Here is a 7,227-nt window from a genome sequence, read left to right on the forward strand (position 1 = left end):
TAGTAGCTTCTTTTTGTGAATCTTTTTCTGCTCACGTTGATCTCCCTAAGGAGAAGTGGCTTAAATATAATCCTCCCATTGAAGTAAAAGTAGTTGCACCTATTATAGTTGAAGAAAAGACTATCACGTATAATGATCCTATTGTTCCTACTATTTATGTTGAGAAACCACCCTTCCCTGTTAGGATAAAGGATCATGCTAAAGCTTCAACTGCAGTTCGTAAGAGTAATACTAGAACATATACAGCTCCTGAGGAAATCAAAGTTGAACCTAGTATTGCTATGGTTAAAGATCTCTTGGATGATAATATAGATGGGCATGTTATTTACTTCTGTGAACATGCCGCTAATATTGCTAGACCAGATGCTAAGATACATAGACTTGTTGTAGGCATGCCTGTTATTTCTGTTAAAATGGGAGATCATTGTTATCATGGCTTATGTGATATGGGTGCTAGTGCTTGTGCAATACCTCATTCTTTATATGAAGAAATTATGCATGATATCGCACCAGCTGAGATAGAAGGTATTGATGTTACTATTAAGCTTGCCAATAGAGATACTATTGCACCAGTTGGGATTGTTAGAGATGTTGAAGTCTTGTGTGGGAAAGTTAAATACCCTGCTAATTTTCTTGTTCTTGGTTCCCCACAAGATGACTTTTGTCCCATTATATTTGGTAGACCCTTCTTGAATACTGTTAATGCTAAGATTGATTGTGAAAAGGATGTTGTTACAATTGGCTTAGGGGATATGAAACATGAGTTTAATTTTACTAAATTCCGTAGACAACCCCTTTATAGAGAATTAGCTAGTAAGGATGAAATTATTGGTCTTGCTTCTATTGCCGTGCCTCCTACTGATCCGTTAGAACAATATTTGCTAGACCATGAAAATGATACGTTTATGAATGAAAGAAGGGAAATAGATAAAGTATTCCTTCAACAGGGTCCTATTTTGAAACACAACTTACCTGTTGAAATCCTAGGGGATCCTCCTCCGCCCAAGGGTGATCCCGTGTTTGAGCTCAAACCATTACCTGATAGTCTTAAATATGCTTATCTTGATGAAAAGAAGATATATCCTGTTATTATTAGTGTTAACCTTTCAGAGCAGGAAGAAGAAAAATTATTGAAAACTCTGAAGAAGCACCGTGCTGTTATTGGATATACTCTGAATGACCTTAAGGGCATTAGTCCCACTCTATGCCAACACAAAATAAAAGTGGAGAAAGATGCCAAACCAGTTAGAGATCCTCAACGATGGTTAAATCCTAAGATGAAAGAAGTAGTAAGAAATGAGATACTAAAGCTCCTTGAGGCAGGTACAATCTATCCCGTTGGTGATAGTGATTGGGTAAGTCCTGTCCATTGCGTCCCTAAGAAGGGAGGATTTACTGTCGTTCCTAATGATAAAGATGAATTGATCCCGCAAAGAATTATTACAGGTTATAGGATGGTAATTGATTTCCGTAAATTAAATAAAGCTACTAAGAAAGATTATTACCCTTTACCTTTTATTGATCAAATGCTAGAAAGACTATCCAAACATACACATTTCTGCTTTCTAGATGGTTATTCTGGTTTCTCTCAAATACCTGTATCAGCGGAAGATCAATCAAAAACTACTTTTACTTGCCCTTTCGGTACTTTTGTTTATAGACGTATGCCTTTTGGTTTATGTAATGCACCTGCTACCTTTCAAAGATGCATGATGGCTATATTCTCTGACTTTTGTGAAAAGATTTGTGAGGTATTCATGGATGACTTATCCGTTTATGGATCCTCTTTTGATGATTGCTTGAGCAACCTTGATCAAGTTTTGCAGAGATGTGAAGACACTAGTCTCATCTTGAATTGGGAAAAGTGCCACTTTATGGTTAATGAAGGCATTGTCTTGGGGCATAAAATTTCTGAAAGAGGTATTGAAGTTGATAAAGCTAAAGTTGATGCTATTGAAAAGATGCCATGTCCCAAGGACATTAAAGGTATAAGAAGTTTCCTTGGTCATGTTGGTTTTTATAGGAGGTTCATTAAGGACTTTTCTAAAATCTCTACTCTGACTAATTTATTGCAAAAATATATTCCTTTTGTATTTTATGATGATTGTGTAGAAGCATTTGAAATACTTAAAAAAGCTTTGATCACTGCACCTATTGTTCAGCCACCTGATTGGAATTTACCCTTTGAAATTATGTGTGATGCCAGTGATCATGCTGTAGGTGCTATTCTAGAGCAAAGAGTTGATAGGAAATTAAATGTTATCCAGTATGCTAGTAAAACTCTTGATACTTCCCAGAGAAATTATGCTACTACTGAAAAAGAATTCTTAGCAGTTGTATTTGCATGTGATAAGTTCAGACCTTATATTATTGATTCTAAAGTTACTATTCACACTGATCATGTTGCTATTAAATATCTTATGGAAAAGAAAGATGCTAAACCTAGACTTATTAGATGGGTTCTCTTGCTCCAAGAATTTGATTTGTATATTATTGATAGAAAGGGAGCTGAGAACCCCGTTGCAGACAACTTGTCTAGGTTAGAGAATGTTCTTGATGACCCACTACCTATTGATGATAGCTTTCCTGACAAACAATTAGCGGTCATTAATGCTTCTTGTACTGCTCCATGGTATGCTGATTATGCTAATTACATTGTTGCTAAATTTATACCACCTACTTTCACATACCAGCAAAAGAAAATGTTCTTTTATGATTTAAGACATTACTTCTGGGATGACCTGCACCTTTATAAAGAAGGAGTAGATAGTGTTATTAGACGTTGTGTACCTGAGCATGAACATGAACAGATCCTACGCAAGTGTCACTCTGAACCATATGGAGGACACCACGCTGGAGATAGAACTACACATAAGGTATTGCAATCCAGTTTTTATAGGCCTACTCTCTTCAAAGATGCTCGTAAGTTTGTCTTGTCTTGTGATGAATGTCAAAGAATTGGTAATATTAGTAGACGTCAAGAAATTCCTATGAATTATTCTCTTGTTATTGAACCATTTGATGTTTGGGGCTTCGATTATATGGGACATTTTCCTGCCTCTAATGGATACACACATATTTTAATTACTGTTGATTATGTTACTAAGTGGGTAGAAGCTATTCCAACTAGTAGTGCTGATCATAACACTTCTATTAAGATGCTTAAAGAATTTATTTTTCCTAGGTTTGGAGTCCCTAGATATCTTATGACTGATGGTGGTTCACATTTTATTCATGGTGCTTTTCATAAAATGTTTGCTAAGTATGATGTTAAACATAGAATCGCATCTCCTTGTCACCCACAGTCTAGCGGTCAAGTAGAGTTGAGTAATAGAGAGCTCAAACTGATTTTGCAAAAGACTGTTAATAGATCTAGAAAGAACTGGTCCAAGAAACTTGATGGTGCATTATGGGTCTATAGAACTGCATATAAAAATCCTATGAGTATGTCTCCGTATAAGTTGGTTTATGGAAAAGCACGTCACTTACCTCTTGAACTTGAACATAAAGCATATTGGGCTATTAAAGAGCTCAACCATGACTTCAAACTTGCCGTTGAGAAGATGTTATTTGAATTAGCTCTCTTGATGAATGGAGAACTCAAGCCTATGAAAATGTCAAGATGTTAAAAGAAAAAGTTAAAAGATGGCATGACAAAAGAATACAAAAGCGTGAGTTTAACGTAGGTGATTATGTGTTGCTATTCAATTCTCGTTTAAGATTTTTTGCAGGAAAACTTCTCTCTAAATGGGAAGGTCCTTACGTTATCGACGAGGTCTATCGTTCCGGTGCCATAAAAATCAACAACTTCGAAGGCACAAGTTCGAGGGTGGTGAACGGTCAAAGAATCAAACATTATATGTCAGGTAATCCTATCAATGTTGAAACTAATCCTATATACTTAAGAAGTTCACCCCCACTACTTGATTTATCTCAACATGCAGCATAGACACATCAGCATCCAATAACATGCAGCCACGTCACACCATATGCAGTCCCACTCAAGCCCACCTCACCAAATATTTTCCCTGAAAGAAAAGAAAAAAAATCTTTCCTAATCGTTCCCCACTGCCCACGCCCGAAGAATCTCCATCGTGAAATTCGTGATTTTTGTACTCGGGCTCCTCCCGGCAGCGACTCTGCGCACGCCGTGGCTCCCGTTCGGTCCCTCGTCGCGCTGCCAGCCTCGGACCGGGCGAGGCCGTCCCCGCCCCAGTACGAGCAGGTCGCCGGTCTACCACCGCCCCCTCCCCCCGCCTCCTCGCAGCCGCCATGGCCTGAAGTGGGCATCCCCGAGCAGCGCCTCCCCTCCGGCCCCTCCTCGCGCCGCCGGCCTCGGGCCGGACGAGGCCGTCTCCGCTCCAGTGGGATTAGCTCAGAGGTGTACCTCGCCGGTCTCATCCGCCTCCTTGCCGTACCTATCAATGCCCCAAGCCAAGCCGGTGAGCATTATTGTGATTGGGTTGGTCTATTCTTCCCAAAGACGGTTAACTACAGACGCAACAATGCTTCAAAAGTTGAATGTCATGTCTCATGTGCTCCTCGTCTTTGTTCTTCAGCATTTTCTCTTTCATTTCCTCACATCAATCGTACACAACCCAATGCTCCAATGGCCCACACTGTTTATCTTCTCCATTGCCATCACTGCAAAATAAATGCTTCTCCTAAAACAAAACCAAAAATTCTTCTTCTACAGGTAATTGACGCTTGACGTTCCACTTTCTCCCCACGATCTCCACAAAAAACTGATGGATTGCATATTAAAGTCGATGCCTCGCCTCCCATCATCCTCCAGTACAGGTTGGTGTCTGCCATAGCGTGCTCATACTGCAGCTGCAGGTGAGCATCCCCCTCCTCCCTCCTAAGCCATTCCCTATGGCATATTGCCAATTGACTAACGAATTTGGACTTCCTCAAGTGTTGGACGACTTGGATGCCCAATCAGTCGTTTTGATTGTTCTTCACTCGCTGCATACCCAACCACCTCAGATTTACGGCTCCTGTTGGTATTTAATGTTCCCATCCATTTCATACGAACCAATTCTGAAGTTTTGTATCTTTGGTTCATATGTAGATTTAATTTTGCTTGATGAATACACTGAATTGCAATTTAATTCTTTGCCTAATCCAAATCTGAATTTAATTTCGCTTGAAATATGTAGCCTTCCATTTCAATTCTTCAGGTTTCTTCTTGGCTACCTTGGGGTCGAGCCGCCATTGTCTTGCTGATCCTCACACGCTCCAATCTGAAGGTATACACATAGCTCGCTTCAGATTGTGTGAAGATTACTATTCATTTTCTGACTATAAGTGTTTTTCAGCGTTTGTGGGAACGTTACTATTCAGTGTGCAACTATATGCAAATTTATATTTCAGTTTCCGAGCGTTTGTGGGAAGATTACTATTCAGTGTGTGACTATATGGAAATTTCAGTTTCAGATTGGAACTTTTTCTAATTTATATTTTTCATATTTTCTTAGTTGAAGATTACCTCCGACACACGCTCCAATCTGAAGGTATATGCAAATATACATGTTTTACTGCAAATTATGATGGCTCGCTTCCTTGGAGTTTTTTCTAATTTATATTTTCTTACTGAAGATTACACAATAGTTCCTCTACACTTCCCAAAGTGTAATTGTCCCATGTACATTTTAGGTAAAGTGCATATACTATGGATGCATATATAGATTATTCTGGAGTTTCTTTCATTTGGTTGAGGCGGATCACTGAAACTGAATAGTATTCTGGAAATTATGAACTTTTTTTACCAGGAAAGAAATATGGACACTATCATCTCTTAAGAGAAGGATTTGTCTCTGTTGAACGTTCTCGTGCTACTTTTGCCCATCTTAATTGCATAGCCACACCGAAGAGTTCCCTGGTGTCATAAGCTTACTCAAAGTATCTCAAATATATGTGAGTTACGACTAACTAGGTACACACCAGAGATCTGAAAAAATCAATCAAGGTCTATCGACTGATCTAATCTTCCCTATACAGTGTGTTTGTGCAAAACCGGGTTTTACAGTGCATTCTCAATTGTGCTTTTGTTGGACTTCGCATCATGGGGTCGATGCCTCCCGGATCGAGGTCCATGCTTCAAGTTTAAGGTACAGCCTCTGTGCACTCTCTCATAGCGATCTCGACAGAGCAAATATCTTCCAGACCTTCCTCAATTGCTATATTTTATATCTCAATTTCATTTGCTCATAATTACTACCTCACCTTCAAATGTACAGGTTCTAAATTATGGTTGACCCTTTTGTGCAACAAATTATATTGGATTGGTTGCACAACAGTCACACATAGACTCGCGCATTAACATCTGCCAGTTAGTTTGGTTATACTTTAAATTCAAATGGCCCCTTATTTATTTATTTGTCTATTTATTTTTGAATGTCAATCTTATAGTGGTTGGTGGATAAATCAACCTCGCCAGATGTTGGGTCCATGTTGATGTTGAGGTATCCCTTCATCTCCATCTTAGTGGCTCTTCGATATTATGATGTTTTGCGGTTCTCCCTCACACTGTCAGTTTGCAGCCTAAGATTTACATGACTCATAAGCATGCATAGTTGTGCACCATAGAAGAGAAGGCAAACCAAATAAATTCAGAGGCGCCTAAAAAAATTAGCAGTTTGCTGCAAAAGTTGTTCTGGTGAGAGACTCAAGTGTGAGCCTCATGGTTTATAGGTGACCTATTTTTTATAGGAAATCAGATTATGAGTGAACTCACATATTATCAATGCAATATGTTTTTTTATGGAATGTACACAATAGTTGCTATCATTGATTTGATTTAGGTTTGGCAAGTGGATGAGATGTCTTCATTGTCTCTACCTTACTTTTTTTGTCTTATTACCTTGATGATAAGCTATTAAGATAAGGAATTGAAGGAGAACTACACATACACACATTATTTGGCTTTTCATCATATTTTTTCTAGATGCTTCATATAATAATCCTTTTGAACAAATAACTTTGTCGTCATCATATACTATGCTTTCATAAAAGCCTCATGTTTTTAGCATCAAATATTTATGAGCAATTCCCGCAGCAACGCGCGGGGTATCATCTAGTATTATTGAAACCCTAACCCCGGAGGAATACATAAGGGACACTTTCCAGAATGTTTCAGACCACGAAAAGGAATAGGTATGTGGTACAGTAAGTAAACCGACTCCAAAACAATTCTAATGGCAATTTTTCTTCGTTTTGGAAAAT

The 7,227-nt window shown here is 38.7% G+C and overlaps 1 long non-coding RNA gene across 1 annotated transcript; it reads left to right on the plus strand.

The window, feature by feature from the left end:
• The first annotated feature begins 4,133 nt into the window (after window positions 1-4,133).
• LOC119322076 lies at window positions 4,134-6,810 on the plus strand. The gene is made up of 3 exons (XR_005155396.1): window positions 4,134-4,442; window positions 4,697-5,252; window positions 5,481-6,810. It is a non-coding gene; the product is annotated as an uncharacterized LOC119322076 (long non-coding RNA).
• The last annotated feature ends 417 nt before the right edge of the window (window positions 6,811-7,227 follow it).

The sequence above is a fragment of the Triticum dicoccoides genome, chromosome 6B, assembly GCF_002162155.2.
Source record: "Triticum dicoccoides isolate Atlit2015 ecotype Zavitan chromosome 6B, WEW_v2.0, whole genome shotgun sequence".
In the NCBI taxonomy this organism is placed as follows: domain Eukaryota; kingdom Viridiplantae; phylum Streptophyta; class Magnoliopsida; order Poales; family Poaceae; genus Triticum; species Triticum dicoccoides.